Genomic DNA, 17,192 nt, shown 5'->3' with positions numbered 1-17,192 from the left:
AACTTGAGTCAACTTCATGCTTCACCTACCATTTTTAAAAATCCCGATTTTCTTTTCATCCCCTAATTAAAACATTTATACTAAGCAGTTTTCTTTTTCTTACTTGCTTCCCATTGGAATTTCACCTGAAAGAGGTTCTAAGTTGAAATCACAGAATGAAAGGATAGAGTTATGCCCCCACTTCCCCTGAACCTGTAGGAGACATTATCTTTGTCATAGGGTTCATATTTAATTTTAATTCCATAAGGGCACACAGTAGATATTTATAAATGATAGTTTAAGTGAAGCAGAAGTGTATAATAACACGAATATCACATTGGGAACTTACATGAATCAGTCTTCTTCATTTCTCTAGACAACTGCATGAAAGCACAAACCACTTAACCATATCATCTTCAAAATGAGGGCACTAGTAGAACTTGCCTCTTACTGCTATGATACAGATTAAAGGACTTATTATCATCATTAAGAAAAGGAAGATATTGGGAAGTGGAGGCTGGAGACTGGGACACATCTGGCGGAAGAGGATTGGAGTCTGTACGAGCCCTGGCCCCAAGTAACGTCACCACCCCGTAGCCACATTGGAGGCCTCTCCCTACTAAGTGCCTCTTTGTGTAGCACTGGCCCCCACCCCCACTCTCACTGGTACCATTACAGCAGGACCGGCCATGGCGGGTTGGGGAAGAGCAGAACGACTCAACCGACTAGCTGCTGGGAACAAGATTTCAGTTGTAACTGTTCCTGCTTGGGGAGTCTGCAGTGGGCAAATCCAGTCTGGTCCTCCGCTTTGTCAAGGGACAATTCCGTGAGTACCAGGAGAGCACGATCGAAGCGGCCTTCCTTACACAGACTGTCTGCTTGGATGACACAAAAGTCAAGTTTGAGATCTGGGACACAGCTGGACAGGAGCGGTACCACAGCCTGGTCCCATGTACTACCCCGCGGCCCAGGCTTCCATCGTGGTCTCTGACATAACCAACACAGTTACATTTGCATGGGCCAAGAACTGGGTGAAGGAGTTACAGAGGCAGGCCAGCCCCAACATCGTCATTGCACTCGCGGGTAACAAGGCAGACCTGGCCAGCAAGAGAGCCATGGGGTTCCAGGAAGCACAGGCCTATACAGATAACATGTTTGCTGTTCATGGAGACATCAGCAAAGATTGCAATGAACGTGAATGAAATTTTCATGGCAATAGCTAAGAAGCTTCCCAAGAATGAACCTCAGAATGCAGCCGGTGCTCCAGGCCAGAACCAAGTAATGGACCTCCAGAAGAACAACCCAGCCAGCTGGAGCCAGTGCTGCAGCAATTGAGCCACCCTTGCCTGCCACTGCCCCCACCTCCTCCACCTGAATGACCCGACTGGAATCCACTCTAACCTATCTCACTTAAAGACTCGCACCACCACCGGGGGCAGGGGTGGGGCCCATCATGATTTCTCCGAATAACTTTGATCCTAGGCTGAAGGGAGTTATTCCACCTGCACTTTTCTGTACAAATACTAATTCAATTTTAAGTCTTAAGTCACTTTTTACATATATATGATCTGCACTTCCCACTTCCCTCCTTTCTACTGTACTCTCCCCTTTGTCCTTTGCTGGTAGTAGCCACATGCTCCAGCCCCTTCCCCTTGTCTGTGGGGTCAGGGCTCAGAACAACCCTTCCTTTCCCTCTTGCTGAAGAGCAACCTTAGCAAGAGAACCCACTTCATTACCTTTTTGGGAGTGGTCTTAGTCTGGGGTGGTGGGCAGGTCCTGGGCTGGGAAGGGGACAGGTAGCTCTTCCCTCAGCTGGCTGTCATCAGACTGCAGCCCCCTTCCCATCCAACTCCCAGCTGGGAGAGAAACCGCAGCATTACCACAGCATCATTGTGACAGTCACGCAACCATTGCCCATGACCCCTCCACCCTCGGTCACCTGATCTCTGGCTCTGAGCCCTGTTCTGACCAAATCACAAAGATGAGTATTTGGGGGTGGGTGGGTAACAGGGGGGAGTGGGATAGGATGGAACCAACTTTTTCTGTATTTTGTATTGTATGTTTTCTTCATCATGTAACCAGTCAGTATCCTGTCAATATAGTCAGCTGATTGATAAAAAAAAAAAAAAGAAAGAAAGTAAAGGAAGATATTTTATCCCCTGTTAAGGCACTATCCTCTGTGAAAGAGGAATAATGATGAAAAGAAATGGAGAAAGGACATTTAGCTGCCAATATAAAAGTAGGCAAAAGATTATAAATTAAACAAAGACATCCAATCTTTTTGTATGAACTAAGATAGCTACAAAGAAATGGTTTTTATACCTTTGTGAATACACAGAGAACATAGAAGAAATAAAAAGCAAATGTACAATTATATATAATTTTAGGGAAAAAGAGATGTCAAGTAATCTTGTATTATCAGAATTGCATTATCAAGAAAACCAACCAGTTTAAATTAAAGACATTTTAGAAACTTGAGATAATTGCTCCAGTAATAGCAACAATAGCTTAATCTTAAGAGACTCTTTCTATAAATAAAATTCCCTAGGATAATTTTATAGGCACAGACAGGCACAAACACACACACACACACACACACATGCACATACACAGAACTGGAGGTATAGTTAAAGATCTATATCTCAACCTTTTAAATAGTAATGTCCCCCTTTATGGTGCATACCATATTCTCATACTAAGATAGGAAATAAAACTTAATGATTCTGACAGTGAGCAAGCTAATTGTGTTCTTGGTGATTGATGTCTTCATAATTATCACAGCTGGGACAAAGTCTTTACTTACATATATGAGTAATGTGAATTACTGAATTGAAATTCTCAGAAATGTTTTCCTACTGGTAAGGGTTATTTTGAGTTGCATGCAGGGGACCATCTTGGAGACCTCTCTATAATCATGAATTATTTGCTTTCTTGACTAGAATATGTTTCATGAGGATTCTTCAAAATCTCTTCCCAATACCACGGATTCCAGTTGCTACAAATTTGCAGCACAAGGAACAAGCCCTACCTCATCGCACTTTCATTATCATCCTTATGTATCACCCTTTGTAATTAAAATTTCCTCATATTGATGGGGACTCCTTGTTCTTTCTCTCAGCTATTTTTTAGGTTAGCTTCTATCTTATAGGCAAGCAAGACTTTTCTTGTTTTTCTTTTTTTTTAATTATTTTTTATATTTATGATTTTATTTTTCTCTTTCATATGAAAAATTAGAAAGTAATGAGCCAGAGAGTTGGTTCAAGTAATAACATTTAAGAATGTGAGGATCTTACTTAGAATATGAATTTTTCCTAAAAATAATGTCTAAGAATCCTTAATACTCCTAAGAATAGTGACAATATCACTAACTACATTTTTAAAGAAGATCCCCAGAGTTGTTGTTCTTCTGTATAACTGTTTTCATAAAAATCTTTGCTCATCCCACTTTTGCTGTTTCATCTGTTTTATGATCTAATTATTTCTAGAATTACTTTGTGTAATTGTAGGAAACTACAGACCTTCTCCAAAACAAGCCTTCATGGTACACATCCATTTCCTTATGAGTTAAAATGCAATGATAAAATTTCTCATTAGTCAGCTATAAGGTCGATGCTTTGCAATTTGACAAAAATAAAGCATGTTTTATCTGAAGTTTTGTAACATTCAATTTTGCCATCATTCTTTGTATCTTACTTGTCTGAAACAAAAATGGGGCATCTATAAGATTTGTGTGCTGTTGTTCCTTTAATAAACAGGAGAAAACCACTATTTTGGGAATCGGTAAAAGGAGAGAGATAGAAATGATTGTGACACCCACTAGAGATTTAGAACATTGTGTCTACTAGCTTTGAATTTCAAAGTCATTCTTTTGTTATTGCTCATGGATTTCTGAAGTCCTTGAGGTTAATATACTTTACATTAGAGTACCCTGGAAGCTGGGGTTGATATCAGTATTATAGACATGTTGATTTAAAACAATCAGGAAATGTCTTAGAAAATAGAATATGTGAAATAAGTGCCAAATTTACTTTTTATTCTGTAGAGAAATCTAGTTATAAACCATGCATAACCAAAAAATTGTTTTCTACAAAATAGGTTCAAAACAAAGATAATTAGATGACTCAAATATTTAGTTATGTTTACTTCACTGTTTCACAGTAAATATGGCCTTGACAGTACAGTCACTTTTCTCTACAGAAAGAATTTGCATTGAAACTCAAATATATGTTTCATGCATGTTGTGTTTGTATATATATATGTATTTGTATAAAAGTGTTTGCATACATCAACTTATAACTTTCTCTGTTCCTTTCCAAAGGTTGAATTGTTTCATTAGTTTATTTTCTAACACAATATCATTTTATTTTAATAATAATCCAAAACAATGAACTATAGCACATCATTAGGGCAATTGAAGGAGACACATTTTACACTACTTTTAATAAGGTAAACTATGATTAGCAATGTTCCATCATGTTTACATTCTACTATATAAAACAACAAATAGCATTTATCAAGCATGTTATCAAGACATGGGAGATAGTGTTTTGCCTACAGATGTTACCATAATTCTTTTTATAGGACTAATAATGACCTTCCATTAGAAAAGTTCCTCAAATTGCAGGGTTTCATAGACTTATTTGTCCCTATGAAAATTGCCTGTTGGAATAGAGTAGAACCTACTTCAAGATTCTTGGCTCCTTTAAATCTCTCATTTCAAATGTCCTTCTTCCCAGTATAGATTTAGAAGTTCCATTTACAAAGCTTTCATGTGCTTTGCTACAGGTTTTTAAAACAATTTAGAGATTTCAGAGCCAACCCATTTGCTTCTGTCTTAGCAATAAACTTATTTCTCCTTTTTTCTAGTATCCTAAGTCTGTCTATTCTAAACATGAATATGAGTTTAAATATATTAGCTATTAAGTATAATATCAGGTTTAAATATGAATGGAAGTGTGCATGAATTTTCTGGTTTTTTTCATATTTTATATATATATATATATATATATATATATATATATATTTAAATAATCATGTAGGTAAATTTGTAACCCAGATTACATTACTAAGAATGAAACATATTTGCATATCTTGGTATCAATGCTTTGGTCTCTTGGTCTTTGAGATGAATGTAGTTATATCTGTCATAGTTTCCTCTGAGCTTGAAGGATTATTACTGAAAAAGCACTTAAGAAGTATAAAAATTTTTAGTGAACCTCAGGGAGCATATTAAAATATCAGAATATTATTAGTATAATACCATGAATGATACTGATTAGATTTGAAACCTTGTTGTAGATTATACACCTACTTCATATTTTAACCAGTTTTTTTCCCTTCCTTGATAGTGGATGTTTATAGGAACCAATGTGGTATTAGGTAAACGTTTGTGATTCAAACTATATATGTTGTGGAGATGTAGAATACATAAGTCAACCATTTTTAAAAACTTAAAGGAAGAAACATATTTCAACCTATGCTTTAAATGTAATGCTTAGATAGCCATCTGAATGAGAGTTAGTGATTTTAAGTTTAAAATTATATATTTATGTTTGAATTCTGTGAAAAGTTCTGAATGCTGTAATAACTGAATTCATAATAATGTTATATATAGATAGAGAACGAGACAAAGATACATGCATATAAACACTCTTGGGTTTTGAAAGTCACCAACAGAGTTAAGAAATCTTAATAATGCTTCATGTGGAGCCTAACCCTTAAGTATCCAGCAATGTTATTGCAGCATATTCAAAATTAATCAGCACAATCACAAATGATGCCTTCTGATTCCTTTATAAGTTCTACCCAATAATATGACTCTTAGGGATAAAAATTTAGAAAACACACACTTGTAATACTCTTGAAAATGTGACAATCCTACACAATTTGAACAAAAGAATGCACTGGCTTCCTGTGATATATGCTTAAGGGGGAAGATACTTTTCTGAAATAACTACAATGGCATTCATTGTTCACAACCCTCTCATAGTTAGACATTAATGTGAGAATGAACTAGGGGTTTCTTAATTCATCTTCATATTTCTTTATATGATATTATTTTAACACTTAATTATGGATTTAAAAAATGTAAAAAGGAGCAAGAATCAATTGTAATTTTTGCTACAAACATTCTCCTTTGGAAAGAGCAAATCATTAATCCCAGAAGGGCAGTAAATGATACTTATTAAAGTATAGGCATTGAAGTCAGAGAGGATCAGGAGTAAATCTTACCTTCCACACATACCAACTGTGTTGACATCAAAAGTTAAATCTCTGTGTCAGTCTCCAATTTCTAATCTTTTCTGCAATGATCCTTACTTCCAGTAAAAAATGCTAGGGTCTAAACAATGTACTGGGATAGCTTATCAGTTTCTTATAGTAAGAACTCAAAAACAATAGCTATTACTTATTAGTTTTCAAATATTTTAAATTACCAAGGTTAAGCAACAAATATTAGTGCACAGCATCTTTAAGTGAGTTCACAAAAATAAGCTAGCAGTCAAGATCTTTTACTCATACAATTACTTTTTTATATGAAGGATACAACAAAATTGGATTAGGTATATATAAATATAGAGCAAACATGCAAGGTTGTTTTAGTCTAATAGAAGAATAGAGGTGTTTGACATGAAATAAAAGAATCAACAAATACTAGCTCATTCTTAGGACTGAATATTAAAAAATATGTGTATTTTATAATTTAAAAATAATATTCTCATTTTTAAAAGTTACTTTGAGCAGAAATTGTGACCATAAATGAAAATAGATTTCATTATTTTAAAACATTAATATATATATTATATATATATATATATAAAACATCTGAAAATTAAAATAAGGGAACTATCAATAAGCTGAAAATATATGTAGCACAAAAATGAGTAACAGAGGGCTGGGGATATAGCTCAGCTGGGAGAGTGCTTGCCTTGCATGCACAAGGCCCTGGGTTCAATCCTCAGCACCAGTAACAGAATGAATCAAATTATATTGAACTAAATATTCCTATCCAACAGTGTATGCTTTACTATATTCAAGTAATAGAGAGTGCTGTTAACATAAGCAAGAAAAAGCAAACTAAAACAAAGAAACAAAACTTAGCAGGAACCAATTCTGGAATGGCAGAATAAAAAGCTTCAAAAATTTGTTCCTTTAAAAGCAATAGAAAACACTGGAAAAAAAATTGTCAGAATCAAATTTTCACAACTCTCAAAATACCAGAACAGAGACAGCAACAGTAGCAAATGTAGTGCCAGAGTGAGAAAACCAAATTCTAGAATTGCCATATGTTTTTATTTTGATGTACAGTTTTCAACATATAACCAAAAAAATTATTAATTATGCAGATAAAAGAGGAAAATAGCAATGAATAGGCAGTCTTTTGAGAAAGCCAGATATTAGATCTTCTAAATAAAACTTTTAATTACCCATTACAACAAATATGTTCAAAACTAAAGGAAACCATATCCAGAGAAGTGATGGAAAGTGTGAAAATGAAATATCATGAAATAGAGTTTGGATAATGACATAGAAGGCACAAAAATAGACAAAGAGCAACTGTTCAGGTAAGAAGTATGATGCTTAAAATGAAAATTTCACTATAGGAAATTGAAAGCATATTAAAATTGGCAATTTTATCAACAATCTTGAAGAAAGGCCTGAGATTACCCAGTTCAAAAGAAAAAAAAAGAAATAAGTTGTTAACAGATACATATGAAGAGTCATCAAGAATGCTAACATAAAGCAGAGTCATGGAGAAGATCAAGTGCAGTGGATAAAAAAATTAAAGATATAGTGATCAGATTTTTTCACATTGATGCAAAACATTAATCTACTTATCCAAGAAAGTCAGCATACTTAAATAAAATGAACTCAGAGGCACATGCTTAGAATCATCAGTGCCAAAGTCTTCAAAGTCAAAAAAAGAAAGATAATATATAAGCAGAAAGAAACAACTAATCATGTTCAAGGGACACTCAGTAAAATCAACAATGAAATTCCTACCAGTATTTTTGCAGTTGTAGAAGTTAATGGGAGGGGAGGGGCTAGATTTACATCTTGGTAGTGAGCTTGCCCATCATGAGTGAGTCTCTGGGCTCAATCTTTGCACTTTGGAATAAAAGAAAACAAGAAAAGAAAGTTAGTGAAAAAATATTTAAAACTTTTTAAATTAAAGAATGTCAACTGAAATTCCATAAAATAAAAGTAAAAATGAACATGGATTAAGACATTCTTTAGATAAACTTTAAATGAGAAATAATTGCTAGAAAACATATTTCACAAGAAGTACTGAAATTTGTCCTTCAGTTTTAAATGAAAAGACATAGTTAATAACTCAAATCTACTGAGGAAAATAAAGATCCCTGGCAGTACCTACATAGTTAAATGTAAGAGGCATTGTAAGTGTGTATTTATTTGTAATTTTTTCTAATACTGATTTTTCAATAGCTGCATAAAGCAATAAAAACTCTTTGACTTTGAGTGTATTATATAAAATGATCTAGTTTAAAAAAGTATAATGTCACCAAGGGAAGGGGGAAGGGGATAACTACATGATAGCAATACATTTGCATACTTTTGAAATTGTTAGTATTAATTAATTAATTAATTAATTAAATGGTTTAACTTATGATCTTAGTTGTAATCCACATGTCAACCATTAAGAAATTAAGTGAAAAAGATGTAGAAAAGGAAACAAATGGGAATTAAAATACCACACTAGAAAATATTCATTTAACACAAAAGAAAAGGAATAGTAGGGTGATAAAAATATATAATGCATATCAAAATAAGTAATAAAATTATAGACATAAGTATTCCCTTATTATTAATTATGTGGATTAAGCCACAATAAGACATCATTATCTATTTAGTAGGATGGCTATGGTTTTAAAAATAAAAGGAAAGTAACATTTGTTGATGAGAATGTAGAAGAATTACAGCATACATATATTGCTTTTGGGAATTTTAAATAGTACATTCAATAAATAAAATAATTTAGACATTCCTCAACAAGTTAAACCGAACTGCAACATGATCCAGCAATCATATATGTAATTATACCCCAAAGATCTGAAAATCAATTTTAAACATAAATTTTATACATGAACATCCATATGAACAATATTCAGAGCAAATGAAGAAAAGACACAACTTCAAGTCCATCACCTCATGAATGGATAAACACATGTGATATATCTATAAAGTGAAAAACTATTCAGTCACAAAGAGGAATTATATACTGGTAATTGTTACAGCATAGATGAACTTTAAAAACATGTTAAATGAAAAAAGTCTTATGAAGTAAAAGACCACATATTATAAGAATAGTTATCTGAAAATTTCAGAATAGGCAAATCTAGAGGGACTTGAAGCAAACTAGTAGTAGCCAGGAACTATAGGAATAATGGGAATTTCTTGTTTGGCGATAGAAAGGTTCTGGAATGAGGTAGTTAAGATAATTTAACATTTTGATTGTACTGTCACTGGAATGTACACTTCAAATGATTTAAATAGTAAAATTTACAATGTATGTAGATTTGTATGTGATGTGCATGTGTATATAGATACACATATGCACATGTATGCACATATATAATTAAATAAAATAATGAAGTTAAAAATTCCAGCTAAAAGCACAAACTATAAGAATAGACTAAGCAACATGATAAAACTCTATGCCTTTTAAAGGCAATACACTTTAAACTCAAAGATAAAATAGGTTAAAATTAAAAATAAGGAAAAAGATATGTCATGCAAACAGTAATAGTAATGAGCTGAATTAATAGAAACAAAATAGAGACTAAGATATAAAAGTTAGTAGCAAGAAAGATGACAGTTTTTTGTTGTTGTTGTCTTTTGTTTTTAAGTTGGGGATTGAACTCAGGGACACTCAATTACTGAGCCACATCCCCAGTCCTATTTTGTTTTTTTATTTAGCAACAGGGTCTCACTGAGTTGCTTAGCTTTTGCTAAGGTTGGCTTTGAACTCATGATCCTCCTGATTCAGCCTCCTGAGCTGCTGGGATTACAGGTGTGTGCCACTGTACCTGGCAAGATGGGTACTTTATAATGATAAAAAGTATTGAGAGACATAACAAATATAAATACATGTGCATATAGCAACAAAGCCTTAAAATACATGAAACAAATCCAAAAAATTATTGACCTTTTGGGAACCTTAAGTAAGTCAGTTTTTTGGTGAACTTAATGTGGACTTTGGTGAACTTGTGCATCTTTATGTTCATGAAGATAGGTTATTGTGTTTTTTTAAACTCCAATAGAAATGCTATTCTCTCTGATCTAAAAACTCATCTTTAGGGTAAGTGTACAAAGTTCATGAGGTCAGAGGACCTAGCCTGGCATCTGGACTCTGCTGTTTCACAGCTGACAGATTCCGACAGAAGTATATTTAAATTCTCTAGTAGACAATGTTGGGCAGGGAAAGGGAGGGGTTAGGGCTGGATCATTAATATACAGGCTACTCTTTTTTAACCATTGACTGTGGGGTAAAGCTAGAGTGCCTAGACAAAACAAAGTGTTTTTTTCTTTCCCTGTTTTTTTCTTTCTTTCTTTCCTTTTTTTTTTTTTTTTTTTTGGAAGCAAAATAATCTTGAAAAAAAAAATATTTTTCTTGGTAAAAATGGGAGAAATTTCCAATGTCCCTAGCCATGAGAGACCATTTCTGCTGAGAAGTCAATGGTGGAAACTCAAATTTGAAAACATTTGAGTGAAGGGAAAATTGACTTTCTGTTAATTGGCAAGTGTTCTAGTGGGAGTTTGTTTTTGATGGGATGTGTTGTGTTGTATGTACACATATATGGACCACATTCTCAATTGAGTTTATAAGTTTCAAAAGAATGGTTGGTTAAATCTTGATTTTTGCTAATTTATCTCAATAAAAGCCCATGAGAACTCAAAAAAATAAATAAATAAATAAAAAACCCATGACACAAAAATGACAAAATTGAGCAGAGAAATAGACAATATAGCAATAAAACAATGGTGAGAGAAATCAGTAACTTTCAACAATATATAGAAAGAGTATCAAAATATCAACAAGGAAATAAAAAAGTTGAAAAACAAATGCCAATAAACCAACCAGATCTCAGAGATGTCTACAAATTATTCATCCAAAAATAGCAAAATATACATTCTTTATAAACATGTAATATTTCCTAGACAGTATATGTTAGGCCATAAAATATGTCTCCATGAATTAAAAATGTTTAAAATCATGCCAGATATGCTCTTTTGCTTGAATAAGTAATATTAAAAAATCAACAAATGTTAAAATTTTGGAAATCCATGAATATTTGGATATTAAGGTACATAATCCTAAATAGTCAAATTCATGAAAAAATATTTAAAATAATCATTGACATATCAAACATTAGTAGACATAACAAATGGTATACTTAAAGAAAAATTTGTATTTGTAAATGCCTCTGTTAAAAATAAAACTTGAGGTGGTAGGGGACTCTAATATGGTGGAGTAAAGAAAGGATGTACTTCCCACTTGCTCTGCCATTCAGAATTGAAATGATGAGCATACTGGATGGGTATCTGAAGAAAGTAATTATAAATAATTATAAATTTTAATTATAAATCTGGTGCTGTGAATGGAGGATAAAGGGAAATACACCTGAGCCCAGCATTAGTAGTTATGCTATGTAACCACAAAGAGAGGAGCAATACAAAGGGAAAGAGCAGACTCTTTGGGCACATAAACACCTGTAGAAGACAGTCTGTACCTAGCTTGCTACAAAGACTATAGAGCAAACTAATGTTGGAAATGCACTCTGTGTTCTGAACTTGTAAGCAAAGAACTGAGATGGAGATCCAAGGAGTTTATACTATACTAAACTTTGTTCCTACAAGAAACTGAGAGTTTCTAGCAAATATTTCCACTCATGCTTACTGCATAACCTAAAGTATACCTGACAAATCATGATTTCCAAACAAGAATAGTGGATCCATGGTGATTGAAAACAGAGAAATGGAGGAGAGAGCAAGCTGCTCCCACTTTGAGCTCTGTAGAATGAACAACCAGCAGAAAAGCATGGGCAGGCATGATTACATTGGGATCAAGAGAGTTCAACTTTCTCTGTCTTTGAACTCTGTGTTGCAAACTACAAACTGAAAGGGATTGAGTAAGTGGAACAGGTGGGCATGATTTCATTGGCCATAGGCAAATGCCACCTACTTTACGTTTGGAGGGGGCATAAATGACCAGCTGAGAAGGATCTGGTTAAATCGAACAGGGAAGTGTGATTACACTGGGGTCAGGAGAGTACAACTTACTCTCCCTTTGAGTTCTGTGGTACAAACAGCTGAATCAAGGAAATTGAACAGGTGGGTGTGATTACATTTGGGGATGCAGACTTGGAAGTCCATCTGTGGAGGGGAGTGGTATGGGAAATCTGCCATACATCTTCCAGTGAGAGTAGTCATTTAATCCCCTATGAAGAGAAATCTGCAGAGATGCAAAAAATCCAGATTCCCAGTAAAGATCGGTATCTACTCTGCCATATGGGTAAAAAGATTTGATCATTCTGGAGTAGATACCCAAATCAAAGGTCCAAAGTTCCACTTCGGACTCATTCCCAGCTTCCAGAACTTCCCAAATACATCTCTGTACCATTTCAACTAGAAAAAGCCAAGATCTAAGATGTACAGACAACATCCCAGTAGAAGGTACTTTCAATTCCAATCCCTCTGTGCTGGCAAGCAGACAAGCTAAGAGCCAATTCAGTCAACTACCTTCCAAACCACTCCAGCAATCAGATTTGCAAAAATCACAAAAGGAGGATAGGTTTAATAACACCCAGCCCTTGTTCTTAGAGGTCAGTAGCTCAAGAAGTGATGGACAGAAGAACATTCTGAGAGAGGATGTAAATATTCACAACTTTTGCCACCTCAGTAGAAAAACCATAATTTTCTATTATGTTTTCTATTAATAATTTTTTCTTTTTAAATGTTTTTGTTGTTTAATGTTTGATGATTAATTCATGTTTATACATATACATACATGTTATTTTTACTGTTTTATCCTTTCTTTTCCTTTCATTAATATGCCTTGCCATTTGTTTTCATTTTTGTAAGAGGTAGTGTTTGATTGGAGTTTTTACTGTTTTTATTTTTGTTTGCTTGTTTGACTTTTGGGATTGTTTTGCTCTACGTGTTTGATTATTTCATTACTCTTACTCCCTTTGCTCTCTAATAGCAAAATATCTCATTCTCTTTTGTCTTCTCCACTTTCTCCCTTACTAGAGCCTTTGTGTGCTACCTCTCTTCCACTGTCTCTCCTCTCACTTTTATAAATCTCTGATTTATTACTTTTTATAAGTCTATCCTATCAAAAATATTCCTATTTTTCTTTTCCTTAATGAACCAATTATTTCTCTCTTGATGATTTATATTCTTAAAATCCTTTTAATCCATGTGATATATGATCCAGAACCACTATATGATCCAGATATCCTACCTCACGGTATTTATTCAAAGGACCTGAAATCAGAATATTATAGTGACACAGGCATATTAATGTTTGTAGTGGCAGAATTCATAATAGTCAAGTTACCGGACCAGCTGGGATGCCTGCCAACAGACAAATGGATAACAAAAATGTGGCATAAATGTACAATGGAGTTTTACTCAACCATAAAGAAAAAAGAAATTATGGTATTTGCTGGTAAATAACTACAACTGAACATGATGTTGAGTGAAAGAAATCAGAGTCAGAAAATCAAAGGTTAAATATGTTCTGTTACATGCAGAAGCTCAAGAAAAATTAGGAAATAATATTGTGAGAATCCCATGAAAATACAATAGCTGAAGAGGATTGAGTGGAAAGGAGGTGGGAGAGGAAAAGGGAAGTACTGTGGAATAAATTTGAACAAATTAATCTATATCTATATTTATATCTACATCTATATATATGACTATACCATAGGGAATTCTACCTGTATGTATACTTATAGAGCATTAATTTTACAAAAGCAATAAATGTATAGAAGAAAAAATAAATAAAATTAATCTCAAATCAGAAATCTAACTTTCTACGTTAAGAAAACATAAAAAGAAGAGCAGATAATCTCACAGCAAATAAAAAGAAGTTAAAAAATAGGAACAGAAAAAAGTGAATTAAGTAATAGTAATAAAAGTGACTAAAAGTAGTGAATCCAATAGTTCTTTGAAATTAATAAATTATAGACTTTTAAAAATTGTTGACTTAACATTATGAAAACCAATAATGAAAGAAAAAGTGTTGCTATTCTCAACACTGAAAAGTAAAAAAAAGTCCTAAAACACAAAGTACATTCAAACAAAGTGCCAAGCCCAATTTACTGGTTAAATGTTCCAGTTATTTAAGGGAGAAATGATACCAATTATCTACAATCTCTTCTAGAGTGTAAAAGTAGGAGTATTTTCTAACTTGTTCTATGCTGCCAGCATAACATCAACACCAAAAGTAGACGGATATTACAAGAAAAAATGTTAAATCAACATCTCTCAAGAATTTAGATGACAAAGAAAGAAACAGAAATTACTAAATAAAATTCAACAATATATGAAATGAATTATGCCAGGAATTATGCCATATATCCCTGACTGGTTCAACATTAAAAAAAATTTAGGTTTCATGTTTGCAAAAATGTGTCAAAATAGACTTTCCTTTCATGTATAACTAAAAAGAACAAATAAAATAATTTAGGAATTTCACCTTATTAAGAGGTTAAAAAAATCACATGCTTGTATCAATAGAGTTTTTAAAAATTATTTTACCAAATGTAGCCCTAATTCATGCTAAAATTTCTCAGGTTGCTAACAATAGAAGGGGAATATCTACAACTCAAGTCATAGCAAATAGTGAGAAACTGGACAAATTATTTCTAAAATTCCAAAATGAAAGGATGTCCCTCTCCTACTATTACTGAAAATTGTCCTGAAAGTCACAACTACTTAATAAGACAAAACACAGAAAGGAAAAAACCCAAATAGAGGAAAACAATAAAACCTGTTTAAAATTGTAAATGACAATTATGATGAAAATACAAATGACTTAATAAAACATTGGAACCAATTAGAAATCATAGAAAGTTTTCAAGAAAAAAGTTTAAATACAAAAGTCATCATTTTCGTATATGCTACTAATGAACATCATTTGAAATAAAATAATACCATTCATACTAACATCAAACAGATGAATGTTGCACCTGAGTAAAAATATGTGTGTGTGTGTGTGTGTGTGTGTGTGTGTGTGTATACATATATATATAAAGATGATGCAGAAAACCACAAAGTTCTGGACAAAGAATACTTGAGCATGGATTGGAAGATTCAATAATGCTGTCAGTTTTTGCCAACTTGATCCACAGAGTCAATGGATTCTCAAACAAAATCTCAGCATAATATTCTTTAGATACTGAGAAATTAATTCTAAAGTCTATATGGAATGGCAGACATTCTACATTAACCAATATAACACTGAAATAAAAAGTAAAGTTGGGTTTTTGCCCTATTTGGAGACTTGCTATTAAGCTATATAGAGCTAAATAGAGAATGATCTCAGTCAAAGAACAAACACATGAATCTTTGGAATAGAATAGAGATCTTGGAAAGAGAATCACAGAAAGGAAAAGTGATATGTGATAAAATCAATTAATTGAAGAGAGAATAGTTTCTACAACTATGTAAATAACTTTTTCAAAGTCAAACATTTAGAAATCAATTTTATAAAAGGTACACATTTGGAACAGACACGTAACAAAAAGGGCCATGTCATAAGTATAGGAAATTGTACTCAATCTCATTTGCATTTTGAGTATTGCAAAATCGAACAGCAATTAGGTATCTGTAGAAATTTGAAAGGCTAAAGTAAAAACAGAAAACAGAAAACAACAACAAAGAAACTAATCGTACCAATTGCCAGCAAAGATGTAGAGTCCTCCCACCACCATTTGTTGAAGAGGCTGTCCTTCTCCAGTGTACAGCTGGTGCTGACCACGTGCAGCGCACAAGGTCTGACCTAGAAGAAACTTCCACAATTAGAAACTACCATTATTGACTTGTCACTATTGTTTATCCTGTGTAGATAGCAGAGTAGGCACTCTGTAAAGTTGTGAACTACCAGGCAGATATAGTCCTGGAATGGTTACAGAGACAGAGGATGCAACTGCCACCAGAAGCATCCAGGGTGGTGATGTGGTGAGAAAAGCAAGACTCAGAGAGAGATAAACTGCCCCAAGGGCACCCAGTACTCTGAGGTCACCTAGCACAGGAGCTCTGATCTTTATTCTCCTGTCATGGCCATGTGTCCCTGAGTAGATGTCTTTGATTGTGGACTTTGCTACATTTGCATAAAGGATCCGGGGCCTCCAGTAGTGTTGGAGAGGTCAGGTACACCCTTGCCCCTAACCCTGGACTGAAGCCTGCCCCATGGTAATCTGGAGTGGCCACTTGGTGGCACTGTGGAGTCACCACTGACTAGCAGTTACCCTGGGAACTCCCCTCCAGTCAACCTTGACCAAGAGACCTCAGTGGATGCTCTTGCTGATCTTATTCCAGTCACGGAAGCTGAGGCACAGAGAGGGACTGGTGGGCCCTGCCACAGCCCTAAAGTTAGTCTGAGAAAGAAGGAAAGTGGTTTACACCCCAAGTCTTCAACTACATTATGTTATTCAGTGCTTCTCCACTGAGACAAAAATAACTGACATGAACAAAATGAAGAAGGAAAGATTTATTTTGGCTCACAGCTGGTTCCATTGCTTCAGGGCATAGGTGAGGAAGATCATGGGTGGAAGGTTGTGGCAAAAAAAAAGTTGTCAGCTCATGGCAGCTGGCAAGCAGAGAGAGAGAGGAAGGAGCCAGGGAGATGAAACCCTCCAGGGCATCACCCAGTGACCCACTTTCTCCAGCAAATTCCCACCCCCTAGTCATCCAGTCAAATCATTAATCCATCCAGTGGATTCATCCAGGATGTCAAAACCCTCCTGGTCCTCTCCCTTCCCCAAAGCCTGGACATTGCAAAGCCTTCAACCCATGAGCTCCTGGGGGACATTCCAAGACCCAACCATAATGAAGGTCACCCACTTTATACTACCACCCAGTGTCATGGGTGGTATTCTCCCCATTTTCCAGATGAGGAAACCCAGGCACAGATTTTAAGTGGAAATACAGGAGAGATGACAAGAATAAATGTAGGAGGCAACAAT

At 34.4% G+C, this 17,192-nt stretch overlaps 1 pseudogene; it reads left to right on the top strand.

The window, feature by feature from the left end:
* The first annotated feature begins 604 nt into the window (after nucleotides 1–604).
* Nucleotides 605–1,314, top strand: LOC124973855 (ras-related protein Rab-5C-like; annotated as a pseudogene).
* The last annotated feature ends 15,878 nt before the right edge of the window (nucleotides 1,315–17,192 follow it).

This window comes from Sciurus carolinensis, unplaced genomic scaffold, assembly GCF_902686445.1.
Source record: "Sciurus carolinensis unplaced genomic scaffold, mSciCar1.2, whole genome shotgun sequence".
Taxonomy (NCBI): domain Eukaryota; kingdom Metazoa; phylum Chordata; class Mammalia; order Rodentia; family Sciuridae; genus Sciurus; species Sciurus carolinensis.
The sequence above is the reverse complement of the archived record's forward strand: the minus strand, read 5'-3'. Positions and strand labels throughout refer to the sequence as shown.